Genomic DNA, 16,797 nt, shown 5'->3' with positions numbered 1-16,797 from the left:
GCCTGCCGGTGCCTTTTACTTCAGCTGGCGGGGGACCCCAACCCCCGCCAGCCCAGCCGAGGTCTTAAGTTTTCTTCCTCATGCTGTGCTGTTAAAAGCTGCATCCCTTCCCTTCCCTTCCAGTTTCGGACGGAGTCTGACGTCACAGCACGTTGACGTCCTGCACGTACAACGTGCTGCGACGTCAGACTCCGTCCAAAACTGGAAGGGAAGGGAAGGGATGCAGCTTTTAACAGCACAACACGATGAGGAAGAAAACTTAAACAAGACCTCGGCTGGGCTGGCGGGGGTTGGGTCCCCCGCCAGCTGAAGTAAAAGGCACCGGCAGGCAGGAGAAAGCGGACCTCGGTGGGGGTAGGTGACGGTGGTAGAGGGGTCCAGGGCAAAATCTGTGGGGGCCCAAAGGAAAGAGAAAACAACCCCCCTAGTCAAAAAGGCAAAATCAAAACACAACCAAAAAGAAGGGGGTTGAACCAGTGGTTCCCAGGGGCGTAGCCAGACCTCAACAGGCGTGGGACCAGAGCCCAAAGTCAGGAAGGTACATCTAAAGCATGATGGTACCTTGGTTGGTGGGTGTCCCCAACCTCCACCAGCTGAAGCGTTTGTCCTGGGCTGGTCGCGCATTGCCTGCCCTGCTCTCAGTTGCACCGTGCACGCTCGTTTTTATGAAATGAGGTAGTTGCGGTAGGCGGTGGGCGGCAGTGGTGACTGCGAGCCTGGGGGGTAGGTGGGAGGGGTCAGCATAGGGTTACCATATGTCCGGATTTACCCGGACATGTCCTCTTTTTGAGTACATGTCCGGGCAACTGGATGGGTTTTGCCAATCTGCCCGTTTGTCCAGAAATCCGGACAAACAGGCAGATTGCTAGCCTCTCCTTAGTTACTACTGCCCTGGTGGTCTAGTGACCTATTCCACCTTCAGGGCAGGAAAGAGCCCCCTTTCTTGCCCAGAGCACTGCCCTGCATGCATCCTTCCTGTTGGTGATCTCAGCGCCACTTCAAAATGGCCGCCGAGAGTTGAAGTCTCACAAGGTCACGTCAACTCTTGGTGGCCATTTTGAATTGGCGCTGAGATCACCAACAGGAAGGATGCATGCAGGGCGGCGCTCCGGGCAGGAAAGAGGGGGCTCTTCCTGCCCCGAAGAGGTCACTAGACCACCAGGGCAGTAATAAGGTAAGGGGAGGGGGGTGATGGGGTGTGTGACAGGGGGCAGAGCGAGGACCTGAAAGGGGGCAGGGCGGGTGTGTGGTGGGGGCGGGGCATGTGTCCTCCTTTTTGGGGGACAAAATATGGTAACCCTAGGTCAGTGGTGATGTTCCTGGGGTGGGGGGGGGGTGGCAGCAGCAATCCTGGGAGGGGGCGGTGACCCGGACCCGGCTCAGTCTCTCCGCGGCCCTGCGCTGTTAGCCAAACTATCATGGGATGCCTCAGTGTCTCCTGTGGTACTGTTCTTTTACCGAGCAGCAGGCGTACCGTGGTAATCATGCACTATTCAATAGTGCACAGTAATATGGGCACGCTAAATGATTTCTGCTGGAACACCCCCTCTCTGCCCCCCCCAGACACGACCCTTCCGCACAAATATAAAAAATAGTTTAGCACCCAGCTAGCGTACAACAATTGTGAACTTACCGCAGGATGCCTGAGCGAGTCCCTCAGTAAACATGCAATAGTGCTTACTGCAGCTTAGTAAAAGAACCCCTTAGGAATCTACCTCTCAAAGTTAGGAGCATAAATTCTGTGTACTAAAACCAACAGAAATGATACACAAGGAAAAAATGGTAATAAAATATAATTCAAAAGAAAATACAACAAACAATGCAAACATTTTTTCCCGGCATCCCCTTCCTGGTGTTTCTCGTTTTTAAGATTTGATGGTCTCATGTTCAAGATTTTCCAGGAAGAAAAAAAAAGTTTTACCTTGCAAAATGTTTCTTAAATTTTCAATCCATAAAGCTGCCTCTTTTCAACATTAACATTTTTTTAAATTTGTTCAGATTCAGCTGAAAATTAAAGAGTCATTTTGCAATCAGCTTTCCACACCATTACAAAGAAATCAGATAGGTTTAAAATTATAATAGAATCCATTTGAAAGAAAATAAGAGAGACTCATGTAATGTGCGATGTATTTGCAGGCTATTGTCACACAGCCCAGGCCCGAATGGCCTGTTACCATAGCAACAAATGACATAAAACATTAAATCCCAAAGTAAAGTTGACATGAGCACTTTAAAATTCAAGCAAACCCACCACCTCCATGACATTAAAAATGGACTGCGAGACTGCACCGAGATCTATGGGTTATCAGAGACCTTCTTATTAATAAATCAGTCACCCTGAAGAGCCGGCAGCTGCGAGTGCCGCCTGCAAGCTGTTATAGGGCCTGTGGAAGTGAAAGCCATAAATACATTAACTTCAAAAGGAAATTAATCGGGATGATTTTATTAATTATCACATTTTTTTAAAACAGAGAAGGTGCCAGCTTTCACTGCACTCTGAAGGAAGCTACTTTGACTCTCTTTGTGAATGTAAGAGCGCAGCATATGAAGAGTGGAGACCTGAACAAACGAACGCAGGGGAGCAGAAGAGTCACCAGACTCGCTCACTAAGTTCACATCCAGGCAGGCCTAGATTTTCCACTAGCCAACTTCCAAGGGGCATCAGGCTGCAAGTGGCCTGCTGCAAGTTGTCACATCCGTCGCTCCCTCCGGCTGCTCCTCTGCGGGAAGCAGGAGCCGGCGTCCGCCACGGCGAAGGCCGGCTTTCTTGAGGCCGCGGCGGGGAGCCGGGGCTCGCCGCGGTGATGGCTGCCCAGTCCGGGGCTGAGGCTGGGGGCCGGCGATCGCGGCTGACGGACTCTCAATCGCCGGCTATGGGGTTTGTGCTTGCGCCAGTAGGGGGAATGGCGCCGAGGCGCGATGGCCGGCGTCTCCTTCACTTTCGGGCGCGGGAACCCGAAGCTCCGCCTCAGAGGAGTTAGACTGGGAGGCCAGTGCTGTAGTTCCGCCTGGGAGGTCGGACAGAGCCAATCAGAAGGGTTCTGTCGGTAACCAGGTTCTGATTGGCCGGCTATGTTTACGGGGGCTGGGCGGTTGAATGCTGACAGTATTTAAGGAGCAGGCCTGAGATAGGACATTGCTTCAGGTTCTGTTTCCCGAGGCCAGTCTCCGTTTGTTCCAGTGCTCAGTGGGTTTCCTTGCTCTACTGGTTTTGACTTTTGGACTGTTCCTGGTTTACTCTGCAAGCCGCCTGCCTTGACCTTTTGCCTGTTTCTGACTACGCTGTTAGCTGCCTGCCCTGACCTGTTGCCTGTTTTTGGACGTCTCCATTTTCCATCTGCCCTCTTCTCTCCTGGTTCCAGTCTGGGTCAGTTCGTCAACCCCGCGGTTTCAGAAGTCCCGTTGACCGCCTGCAGCTGGGGGCTCAACCCTTGGTGAACGGCGGTCGCTGCGGGTGAAGTCTTGGGGTTGCATGGCTGTCCTTTGAGGTCCTTCGGGGCCTTGCGGGACCTAAGGGCTCACCTTCCTTGCGGACAAGACACAAGTCCTCAGCTGTCCTGACAGAGCCAGGGTCCCAACAAACAGCAAGGCAGACGATCCGCAAACTCCAAGATGGAAGACAGAAAAGCAGATCACTAATATAAACTTTATTAGTGGTGTTTCATGAAAGAGTATTGCCCCCGACACAGGCCGTGTTTCGCCCAGCAGAGCTGCGTCAGGGGCTAATGAATGATCTGTATTATAGGACGCTTGTAAAAACAAATTGTATACTGCAACAGTTACTGTTAATCAACTGTACCAAAGTCGGGAAAAAACCAGCATAGGTCGTATTCCTATAACTGAGGAACGACCTTACATACAACAAATGGAAAACGTGCACCAACTGTTGCAATATAAAAATTTTTTTACAAGCGTCCTATAATACAGATCATTCAATAGCCCCTGACGCAGCCCTGCTGGGCGAAACACGGCCTGTGTCGGGCAATACTCTTTCATGAAACATCACTACCCTGTTTCCCCGAAAATAAGACATCCCTTGAAAATAAGACCTAGTAGAGGTTTTGCTGAATTGCTAAATATAAGGCCTTCCCCGAAAGTAAGACCTAGCAAAGTTTTTGTTTGGCCCCGATGGGACATGGACACAGAAACCTTAATTTTTTTTGCTGCAACCCAAGACGAAATAACATAAAAGAAACAAGACTGAGGTGGAAAATCTATCATCCAGCGGACTCCTACCATCCTCCTTCACGCTTTTGTGAAGATCAACTACCGGTAAGTGAGCCCGGAAAGAGAAGAAACATCCCCCTTGCAGAAATAATAAAAGAAAAGAAAATGAGTAACCGAGCCCTTTCGGCGCTGCTCCATCGCCCAAGGGCTAAGTCAAACTAGAAGGATGGAAAGTGTTGCGAATGTACAGGAGGAGCGCATAAAGCGCCACCAATGGGGAACGGAGCTACCGTAGAATTTTTTTTTTACGTTTGTAATACGGTAGGGATGATCCTGTGCCCTAAGCCCTCTCACAACCTCCCGAGACCCCTAGCCAGAGCAGCCCGGCCCCACATTCCATTACCTTCCCTAGTTCATACCCCTCCTCCATTCCCAGGCCGGCCAGGGCGGCTCTGCTCCGCTTGAGTCCTGCGGTCACTGTGGGCAGATAAGCGAGCCACGGCCTACTCCTGCAGGATACCGCCCCCCACTTCAATACTGTTCCCGACCGCCACAGTCCCCCTACTACTCCCGAATAAGACATCCCCTGAAAATAAGACCTAGCGCATCTTTGGGAGCAAAAATTAATATAAGACACTGTCTTATTTTCGGGGAAACACGGTACTAAAGTTTATATATATCTACCACTGATCTGCTTTCCTGTCTTCCGCCAGGGACACTTTAGGATAAACACCCCTTATCCTGAGCTGCAACACATCACCAGGGTCAATGTTAGGAAATGACAGGGCAATTGCTAGTACTTCAGGGGTGGAAATCCTGTCTCGATCTGGAGGAAGAGCCTAACGGTTAATTTTGGGGCCCCATTCTAAGTTTCCACCCTGGGCCCCCCTGCAGGTCTACCATCAGCCCTGAGGGAAAAGTCCATTGAACATTATTTTTAAAAAAATTTGGTGGGGGGGGGGGGGGGGCGTTTGCCGGGTTCTTGAAGCCTGGATTGGCCGCTGTCAGAGACAGGATGCTGGGCTCGATGGACCCTTGGTCTTTTCCCAGTATGGCGGTGCTTATGTACTTATGTACCCCATCAGCACCACCCCTCACACACTGGCAGCATTAAAGCAGAGCTGCTACCCACTCATGAGACCCTGACCTTTTAAAAGAGTAGGTTTAAATGGGCTGCTGCTGCTGAGGAATGCTTGTGACAAAGTGCTGCTGCTACCCCCCCCCCCCCCCCCCCCCCCCCGAGACAGAGGGGCGGCGCATTTTCAGAGAAGGAACCTCCAGGCACTTCTGAATCCTAGGAGAGGAATTTGCCATTCTCCCCTCTTGGAGACCCCTCCCCTGTTACTGCACCTAGAGGGCAACTGGAGGCATTATATAGACAATCTGGCTACATTTCCTCCAACAGACACGTGAGAGAGAACTCAAGAACCTGGAGAACGTAGACGATGGAAGGGAACTGTAGTCTCTGTTCACTTATGGTCTTCCCCCCTTTTTAAAATTTAAATCTTGAAACCCTTGAATCTCACAGGGGGATGCTTTGGTCCGCTTGTAACGCAAAGCAATTTGCAGGAACCTGGGTGAAAGATTGTCCGGGTGCTTGGATGACTGAGAGAAATGGTATATACAAAAATGGAGGCATGGCAGAAACATAACACACCAGTACGGAGTAGATTTGAATTCCGAAGGGAGTCAGACTTTACTGTTTACCCTTTGCTTGTCTTGTTTTGTTTGTTTAGTAGGAGTAGTACTAGAAGATAATTTAAATAATCAGCACCATACATGACTTTTGTTTGTACATGAAGATTTATTTCATATGCTATGCGTTACAATCCACTTAATAAACGGAGTTCCAAATTTTAAAAGAAACAAAACGAACAGAAAGGTGAATCTGATCCTATTCATCTATCTTCAGGCCCATCCAGTCCTACATGTACAGAGATGCAGCTTTTGTTTCCCTGAGCAAATTCAAACCGTGAAGTCCATTCTCACAGTAGGGGTTAAACTACCAGCTGGGAATCCTTTTAACCACTGGGACGGCTACAGCTTTGACTTGGTTTCCCTAAATGTTTTGACTTTTTTTGCTAGAGAAATCCCCTTGCACAGATCTATATTCAAAGCAGGTGAGGTACAAGACGCACCTCAGGATCTCTGCTGAGGCAATGATCAGACTGGAAAAGCTCTCAGGAAAACAAGGCCTCATTCTCTAAACCTGAAGCACTTGTGCGGAATTATAAATGTAACAGAAATGTACGTGTTATTTATTTATTTGTTGCATTTGTATCCCACATTTTCCCACCTTTTTGCAGGCTCAATGTGGCTTACATAGTACCGTAAACGGCGTTAGCCGATTCTGGTTTGAAAAGAGACAGGTATGAACAATACAAGGTGAAATTGTGGTAGAAAGGGTTACATGTATGGTAAATACAATTGGAGGAACTTAGAGAGGGAGGGGAAGAGTTAGGATATGTCCATTACAGTCAGTGGTGTGCTGGTAAATGTTTAACAACAGGCTCTCTCCCCGGTCCCCCTCTGTGCCCCCCCCCCCCAAATTGCAGAGCTGGCTATAGCCGGGGGGGGGGGGGGGGGGTGGCAATGCATTACTCCAGGAAAACAAAATTAAATGATCCCAGGTTCCAATCTAATTCACGTTTAATGTGGGATAAAATGCCATAAATAAGTAAATAAATATAAACTTTTAATGTTGAGCACCTGATTCTCAAAGTGAACATATTCCAAACACTATAATGAAAATAAAATGATTTTTTTCTACCTTTGTTGTCTGGTGACTGTTTTCCTGATCATGCTGGCCCAGTATCTGATTCTGCTGCTATCTGTCCTCTTAACTCCGTTTCCAGGGCTTCCTTTCCATTTATTTCTTTCCTTTCCTCCTTTCTTCTTCATTTCTGGTCCTCAGCTTCTGCCTATTTTCTTCATCCATGTGCAGTTTTTCTCCTCTCTTCCTTTTCCCTCATCTCATCTCCTTCCTCACTCTTTCCTCCCCTCCATCCATGTCCAGCATTTCTTCTCTCTCCCCTCCCCTCCATGATCCACCCATGTCCAGCAACCCTTCTCTCCCCCTGCCCTCCATCCACCCATGTCCAGCGACCCTTCTCTCCCCCTGCCCTCCATCCACCCATGTCCAGCGACCCTTCTCTCCCCCTGCCCTGCATGCACCCATACCCAGCGACCCCTCTCTCCCCTCAATCCACCCATGCCCAGCAACTCCCTTCTCTCCCCTGCCACCCCCTCCCGAGTTGTTAGCAACCATGGTGCGATATATAGAATCCAGGAGCATTTGTGGTGGAATCTCACAGCAACCTATAACAAGTGATTACCACATTCTGCTGGCAATCTCTCTCCTTATGTGCTCAAACAAATTGTTAGTTTTCCATGCTGCTGCATTACTCTAACTAGAAACTTTCAGACTGTCTGAGGCAATTACTTCTTAGCCTCTTTCCTGTTTAACAGTTGCCAGGTCGTGTTCTCATAATTGTAAAGCAGCTAATGGATTTTTGCACTTCATATGTATGATTTTATGCTATTTTTCACTGAAGCATATCTTCCAAATCCTTGATCAGTCTTTCTTGTCCTTTCATTATTTTTCCTCTCTCCTGATACATAAACCTAATACAGATTTTTGTCTCATCTGAAAATTACAATATTTTTACCTCAAATCCCTCTGCGGTCTCACTAAGGAAAAAAAGAAGGAAGTTCCAGACAAACAATGCCTTGTCCTTCTAATTCTTCGGGGCAGCAGGCAGTCTTGCCTGCTCGCTGCCAGCGCTGACTCTCCCATCGGTTCGCGCTTCAAAATGGCCACCGAGACTTACAAGGGCGGCCTCCAGGACTTCAGCAGAAGTCTCACGAGGCCGCCTCTGGAAGTCTCGGCGGCCATTTTTAAAGCGCAAACCGGCATCGGGGGAGAGTTAGCACTGGCAGCGGGCAGGCAAGACTGCCTGCCCCGAAGAATTCAAAGGACAGGTCGGTGAGGGATGGATCCGGAGGGAGGGAGGGAGGGAGGAGAGCCGGCTTGCGGGTTTTAACAACCGGCTCGCAAGCCGGAAGAAATGTTAACAACCGCGAGCCGGCTCCAGCACACCACTGATTACAGTCTTTGGTTACATTGTGTTGCAGGTATCCAGGTTTTTATGTTGGGTCCATGGGGTATGCTTTTCTGAACAGGTCTGTCTTTAGTACTTTCCAGAAATTTGTGTGGTCGAGCGTAGTTTTTACTACTTTTAGTAGGGAGAATATGGACTGATCTACATACCCAATATCGGATAACAGCTAAGTCTAACACAACATGTAGTAGTCAGAATGTTGTGTATGTTATTGTCTGTCCATGTGATCTAGTTTATGTTGTTCAGCATTGGCTCCACGAGTACTATCATGTCTACACCACTGCTTAGAGGCCTTGAATCCGCTGAGGTGTCTTCACATAAATTGAGACCTCATTTTAAACCAGTGATTCCCAAACCTAGTCTTGGAGGCACCCCAGCCAGTCAGGTTTTCAGGATAACCACAATGAATATTCATGCGAGAGATTTGCATGCACTGCCTCCACTGCATGCAAATCCTTCTCTTGAATATTCATTGTGGATATCCTGAAAACCTGACTGACTGGGGTGCCACCAGGACCAGGATTGGGAATCACTGATTTTTAAACATGGTACAGATAGTTGACAGGAACATATATAATGGAAACAAATTTTTGCAGGCCTTTCCCAGTGATGGTTTAATCCCAAATGCTTTAGGATCATGTTAAGATCTGCAGATCCCGTATCTCTATGCAACAGTGTATTAACAAGACAGGAAAGGTCAACCCAACCCAACCAACCAGACTGGACGTTGTGGAGCTGAGTAAATTTGTGAAGGAATGGCCCACACAACAGCTTTACCTTTACACTGGTTGGCTGAAGACCTCGCAAAACCCAAGACCAAGGGAATGAAACATGCTAAGCACAGGGTCCTTGTAACAGAAGTGAACACACTCAGGCTCAACATTCATGCGTGCTTCCAGCCGGCTTGTCTTTCACCCTTATTGCAAATCCTTCCACCAAATCCTTATTAGGTGGTCTAGATTCTTACCCTATTCCAGGTTTCATCATTCTTACCCCTCTTCCTGCTCTGGCTGCGTGCAACGCACCTGAATTCACCAGCGATGCTCCAGCACCATGGATTTTCATTGGTCCTACTGGAAGCAACTGTTTAGCTAACATTGCTTAACAAAAGGGACAACCAGTCAGCTGGACTACAGGACCTGGAACATCTTACACTACAGAAGTCTGTTCAAGTAGAAGTACCTCATATATCAGCAGTCCAGCAACTAGATTGTGACTTATTCAGTGAAGATTACTCCCCTTGGTGCTTACATCTCCACCTCCTCCTCCAAGCCGCGAACGGTGAAATCCCCGGGTTCTACTAAAGTCTCATTGGAAGTATTCCTGGTCAGGATACTTGGTTTCTCAGGTTCAGTAATTGGACAATAACATCTACCCTAAGTGGGTCTGTCATTATGGACTGATAGTAGGAGGTTTCGTCTTGGTTTTTTAGGGTCTGTTTGGCTTGTGCATATGTGTTGGGGGGGGGGGGATTCCACGCTCATTGATGCAAATGTTTATAGTCTTGATCCGGTTTGTTTTCCCGTGAAAGTCGGTTTGTTGAGTGGTGTCTCTCACTTGTTTGGGTTTTAGGAGGAAAAGAGTTTTTTAAATCATCCGATTTTCTGGTATTAAGTATGAGTTTTTGCAGATGATTCTTTTTTTTCTCTTTTCTCCCTTTGGGGACCAATGATAATTGCTTACTCCTAATTTGATAGGGAAAATACATGTAGTATTGAAAAAACACTATCTGGAGCTCTGAGGTTCCGGTTGTGTAAATCTAAACAATGGATTTCCTGGTTGAAATCTTTCCAATACAGGTGGGAGACATACACAAACTAACTTTTTTCAAACTCCCTAGAGTATTTGGATTTAGGTTTTGATCAAGCTTGAAAATCCCTGTCTAGTTTTAGAGTAATTACCTAGTGCAATTGTGGGTTGAATGACTATGGATAATAGTGATAGTGAATGAGTTGTATGAACAGGTTGGGGATATGATGAAAACTGCATTGTCTTAGGGGTTCTCTTGACTGAATTAGGATTACATTCCTGGGACTGGCATCTGTATATGGTGGCAACCTGCGATGTGATGCCAGGACCCACTCCTGGTTTTCATCTCTGAGTGGTCTGGGGGACCATTTACAATACTTTATCATCTGCACATCTTCCTTTTCTTCTCTCGTGTCATTTTTATATAATTGACCTTTTATGATTTCATTTTTTGATGTGCCTACACTGTCGTTTGTGCACAAGGATTTGAATGATGATCCTATATATTGTATAGCTCTTTGTTTTGGTGCAAAATAAAAAAAAACATTTTTATAAAAAGCAAACATATGACTGCAACTTTTGGCAAATCCCTGGTAGAGACGGGCAGTCACGACACGAGGCACGTGGCCAGCTTTGGATGCTGACAGAGTTTGAAGCAGGCAAAAATACTAAGCTACAAAAGGGAGCGAAACAGCCTGCAAGTTACAGGCTAACTTGATTACAACAGAAACTGAGTCATTACCAGAAATCTTTTCTTTTTCAGATTGCTCCGTCTTGCCAAGCACGCCTAGATGTAATGTCTTTTAGGGATAGCAAGAGGAGGCATGTTGCATGATCAGCTTTTGTAACCTCACTCTGGGATTGCGCCAGACTCGCTAATGTTTTTTTGTTTTTTTACTGATGCTAGGATCTCTCAGACAGACATGCTGGGACTAAAGCAGTGTTCGTGGCTGAACACCAGACAGCTCAAATTCAATCAACCAGGGCTTTTTAAAGCTGCTTTGGCAAACAACAGTGGCAGACTACACTGGGTGACCACATGGTTTTATAAACGCCGCCAACAAATTTCAAGTTGGAAATTATTAAAAGGTGAAGAAAAGAGGCCACCCGGGAGTCAGGTGCAGTGCTCAGCATTGCCACGTGGAAAGGACATGAGTTCAATTCACAGGTCAGATAATCCACTGTCCGAGTGGGCTGGGGCTGGAAGGAGGGAGCCCCAGTCATCATGCAACAGCGACACCCATCCCCCTAATTCTATGATCTTGAGTGTCCAATTATATGCTTAGCAAGCAAAGCTGCAGACGCAGGTTTATTTATTTATTGGGATGTTTTAACCACCTTTACGAAGAGATTCATCCAAGGTGGTGCACAGCAGGTACAGTTTAACATAAAACTTACAATTTTGTTGGAGGGGGGGGTGGGAGAGGGGAAAATAAGTTTGTAATGAAAAAGCATGAGGCATAGTCATGTTCATGAAGTTTTGAGAACTGTGGTTTATTTGTATGTTCACTATACCGTTAATTGATTCTTGAATAAAAAAATTAAAAAAAAACTTACAATTTTGTTAACATAACAATAGTAAAATGACCAAAAATAAACATAAATACAAGAAATGAGGTAAACTTGGAAACAGCAAGTTGAAATCTAACAATAGGACTAACATGACACAATATCAAAAATGTATACATTTGACAGCACTGGAGAACAACCATGTAACAGAAATATGATACATGTCAGTAGAATACAACCAATACCATAATAGACAGCATGGAAGAACATTCAAATAACAGATATAATACAACGTCAGCATAATACCAACGAATCATCTACATTCAAATAATATAGAGATGATGCAAATGCTTTTCTACAATACACGTAGAGTGACGTGGTAGCCGTGTTAGTCCACTTTTAAAGGTAATAAATAGAAATAAAACAAAAGAGAAAAGAAAATAAGATGATACCTTTTTTATTGGACTAACAACTTATTACGTTTTTTGATTAGCTTTCGAAGGTAAACCTTCTTCTTCAGATCAAAAAAAATACAATAATACAATGAAACATCTTACTATGTAGCCAAGTTGCCAAGTGCAGATATGTAGATGGGGACAAGATGACATAGTTCTAAATTCTCCTGGCTGGGTGTCAAACAAGCCAGGTAGAATTTGGAATAAAAAGCATGGGGTTTTTTTTTTGGGGGGGGGGGAGAGGTTTATCAGCATAGAAACAAACTTATTTTACAATAAATCAAACACTGACACAAAAACACTGGTAAACGCAAACCCCAGGCTACTCCAGTTCCAGAGAGCAGATGGGAAGTACATTTTTCAAGAGTTCTATAAATCGTAGAAAATATCTGGTCAATAACGTCCAACCGAAATGATTAAAATAATTCACACACTATAGAAAAAGATACCACTTGTTCTTCTTCATTGGATTATGTACATGCTAACAATCCATGATGTTAACATGTTATATCAGCAGGTCCCTTTCTGGTAGACTGGAGTTTTGGATTATTTTCAAAATTCAGATTTTATAACTTGATTGGTTTTAGAGAAAACTAAAACACAACTACTTCCTATTAACCTGCTTTACACCACTCTAATAATCAGATCCTTCAATCTACTAAAGTCTTTCCACCGTTACTCCAATCTTGAGAGTCAAGTGTCACCCTCTACTTTGTGCTGCTCCTTGATTTTTCGTAGGGATTGTCTCCTGTTTTCCTGTGGATATCAAATGTTGAGCACACCATAGCCAGCAGGTGCTTTTTACTTCAAGAGCTAATCGAAAGTGATGACTCATTTCCTTTCAGCAATTCTTGCCCATGGATGGTATCCATAGCCAGCATCTACCTAACAGAAGCTCAGAGGAGTGTTCTTAACATGTGTCAATACTCGACTTTTCCTGGTCACGTCTGGTGTAGATACAGACTAAGATGAATCCAACGCTGAGCTCCTGTTATGTCTCCTACAAGGCGGATGGACTAACCTTCCAAGCAGCCCAATATTGTGATGGTTTCTACACTCGGTTTACCACAAGGTCCTCAGTACATGGGTCCATAAGTCAGCAAGGCCCAGCCATTTCCCTGGGAACCCCCACTTCCAAACTCAGTGACAGGAGGATTGCTTCTCCAGACATGAGGTCTTCTAGGCCAAACACTACAAGACTGCTCCTCCGGGTATAAACTCTCCTAGGCTGAACACTATAGGGCTGCTCCTCCAGACATGAGGTCTTCTTCTAGGCCAAACACTACAGGGCTGCTCCTCCAGACATGAGGTCTTTTCCTAGGCCAAACACTACAGGGCTGCTCCTCCAGACATGAGGTCTTTTCCTAGGCCAAACACTACAGGGCTGCTCCTCCAGACATGAGGTCTTTTCCTAGGCCAAACACTACAGGGCTGCTCCTCCAGACATGAGGTCTTTTCCTAGGCCAAACACTACAGGGCTGCTCCTCCAGACATGAGGTCTTTTCCTAGGCCAAACACTACAGGGCTGCTCCTCCAGACATGAGGTCTTTTCCTAGGCCAAACACTACAGGGCTGCTCCTCCAGACATGAGGTCTTTTCCTAGGCCAAACACTACAGGGCTGCTCCTCCAGACATGAGGTCTTTTCCTAGGCCAAACACTACAGGACTGCTCCTACAGGCATGAGGTCTCCTAGGCTGAACACTACAGGGCTGCCCCAGACATGATTCCAACAAAAGCTCAAATATCCTCTTCCAATGAAACAGACAGATAAGATTTTCAGTGGCCAGTGGTGTAGTCCTCATTTGTAAAATGTTCTGCCAGCCATTCAGCCCTCCGTATTTCTGCTAACCATGCTATTGGGACATTTTTATATATTGTAGCATGTAAAGCAGTGGAGATACTGAAGAGTGCCGACCTGAGATATCTAAACAGCAGAGTAAACTGACAAAGAACCTCTCCTGAGGACTATCTAGGAACAATTTAATCTCCAACCTTGTGTTGCTCAGTCCTTTCCAGGGACAGAAAAGGCAGTCTGTACGTAACTGTACAGCAGCAAAAGCTGAACCCCAAAGGGAGAGCAGGGTGACAAATGTATCGATACAGATGCAACTTGGCCACAGCTGCCAGCGGGCTTTTGTGAGCTTGGTAATTAATTACCGTTTCAGCACCAAGGAGAAAAGGACAGAGATGATCCCTGGCTTGGAGTCAAGCGGCAACCAGCAGAAGAAGAAAGTGATGCAGGGGGCAGAGTGTGTCCTGCACACAGCCAACATCTAATAATATACAGCACTTACATTTCCAGCACAATTATAACAATCCCAACAGTGTGTTCTGCAGCCTGATCTGCCATAATGAGCAATGAAAGCTACAGAAAAGGTGACCCATGGTGTCACAGCTAATTCCTGCTGTGCTGAACTGAGCTGCCATGACTCGAGCAGGCCTGAAGCAAGGGAGAATGAGCAAGAAACGAAATGTGCAGCTCTAAAGCTTTGCATATAAAGAAATGTAGAAGTAATATGCTCTCTCTTATCACATGCAAAACATGGGCTGGAGTTTCCTATCTCAGAAGATACGGCGTTTTTTTTAAATGCTTACTTAGTGGGTGGCAGCACCGGTGGTTGGGAGGCGGGGCTAGTACTGGGCAGACTTCTACGGTCTGTGCCCTGAAAATGGTAGATACAAATCAAGGTCAGGTATACATATAAAGTAGCGCAAATGAGGTTATCTTGTTGGGCAGGCTGGATGGACCGTACAGGTCTTTTTCTGCCATCACCTACTATGTTACTATCCAGCTTATTTTCGAAGGAGAAGGGCGCCCATCTCCCGGCACAAAATCGGGAGATGGGCACCCTTCTCCTAAGGGCAGCCAAATCGGTACAATGGAAAGCCGATTTTGGCCATCCTCAACTGCTTTCCATTGCAGGGATGGCCAAAATTCAAGGGGGCGTGTCGGCAGTGTACCGAAGGCAGGACGGGGGCGTGGTTAGGAGATGGCCGTCCTCGGCCGATAATGGAAAAAAAGAAGGGCGGCCCTGACGAGCATTTGGCCGACTTTACCTGGTCCCTTTTTGTTCACATGCCTAAAAACAGGACTGCAACATTTGGCCAGAATAGACAGCACACGATCGATCGCAAGACATGCCCTCCACATCATTTCATGCGACTGATTTGAATGGCTTTAAAGGCATAGCCTGAGGAAGGCTAGCAGTAGCCCCTTGGGTTTCAATACCAAAAGTAGAGATACAGCATTTCACAGAAAACTGCTTTTAGGGTCTGTATTGTCTGCCTCTCTGTCACTTGTAAAAGAAAGACGCAAAAGGACTGCAGCCCAGCTGCTTTTTAACATAAAAAGCCAGAATGGATGTCCAGAAACTGTCATCTTACAGAAATCAACAGAAGAGAGGCTGGCATTGTGTTAGGAATCTTAAAAAAGAATGGTCTGCAATCACGGTCTGGTAAAAGGGAACCATCAAACGCAGCTGTCTGCCTTTCCTTACGGCTTCGTGTTGGGTATAAGCATTCTGTGAACTTGGAGAGAACCGACCCGTCGACCCGTGGTAGCTTCGCTACTACAAATGTGAAAAGTCAGACCTCAATATTCCGATAAGAACATAAAAATAAATTAGTAAACAGCATACAAAGTCAACACACCATCTCAGACTTGTCTTACTTCATGTTAATGTGAAGTACCCCAGAGAAATACACAACACACAGTAATATTAAAAGGATCGCAGAGGTTTAGTTGAATGCCCAGAATTTGTCAGATTCCTTATAAAATATATAGATTTAGATGAAAGAAGTGCAAATGGATGAGAGCCAGAGTTGAAAACTGAAGTTTCAGATTTGTGCTAGTCCTGATCTCACAAGGCGCAGGGTCTTCTCCATAAGGTCTGAGCATCTTGACAGTAACTACCCAACGCTTTGGTCGTACACACTAAAATATCCAATTCTAATCAGAATTCTTAAAGCGCCAACATGTTATCTGGGAAGATTTCCGTCAGTATTCAGACCTATCTTTTTTTATCTTCTTAAAATGAACTTTATAATGGACTGGTGACTGATGCAGGGTGAATACAGATCTTTACTATGCAAAATACACGGGGGTCGTTTTACTAAGCTGTGGTAAAGAGGGACCTGCGCTAGCATTAGTGTGTGTTTTTGACGCACGCTGAGGCCTCCTTAGGTAAAAGGCTGTTTTTTTTCCCAAGGACAAGAAACGGCCCGTGCGGTACGTGAACCAATAGCCATGCGGCCATTTCAGGGGAGGGGGCGGGAACACTTACCACCACCCATTGAGGAGGCGGGAAGGGCTCCAGCGGTAACCAGGCAGCACGCAACACTGCCCAATTACCGCTGAAGTGGCGTCTGCAGGGGGGCTACTGCCGTAGTTCCATATTGGCGTGTGGTGTGATGCACGCGCCAACCCTTTAGTAATAGGGCCCCACAGAGAGGGAAGCTATATAAATGGCGCTCAAAATTCAGCACAACTTTATTCTCTAATGGGTGTTCTGTAGGGTTACCATATTTTGTCCTCTGAAAAAGAGGGCACATGTCCCACCCCCCTGCCCCACCCACTTCACATATTCCCCTCCCCTGCCCCCCCCCTTCACCTCCCCTGCCCTGGGTCACCTCCCCTGCCCTTACTTACTTACTATCTACTGCCCTAGTGGTCTAGTGACCTCTTCGGGGCAGGAAAGAGCCCCTCTTTCCTGCCCGTAGCTCTGTCCTTGGCCTTGCATCCTGTTGCTGTGACGGTGTCGGGATTCAAAATGGCCACCATGAATTGAAGTCTCAC

General features: G+C 46.4%; 1 protein-coding gene across 1 annotated transcript in view; it reads right to left on the bottom strand.

Annotated features, from left to right (window-relative positions):
* LOC115472269 (rhomboid-related protein 3-like) overlaps positions 1-16,797 on the bottom strand; it is a 150,261-nt gene that overhangs the window by 95,398 nt on the left and 38,066 nt on the right. The window lies entirely within an intron of this gene.

Source organism: Microcaecilia unicolor, chromosome 6, assembly GCF_901765095.1.
Source record: "Microcaecilia unicolor chromosome 6, aMicUni1.1, whole genome shotgun sequence".
NCBI classification, from domain to species: Eukaryota; Metazoa; Chordata; class Amphibia; order Gymnophiona; family Siphonopidae; genus Microcaecilia; species Microcaecilia unicolor.
Note: the sequence above shows the minus strand (reverse complement) of the source record. Positions and strands in the feature narration are given on the sequence as shown.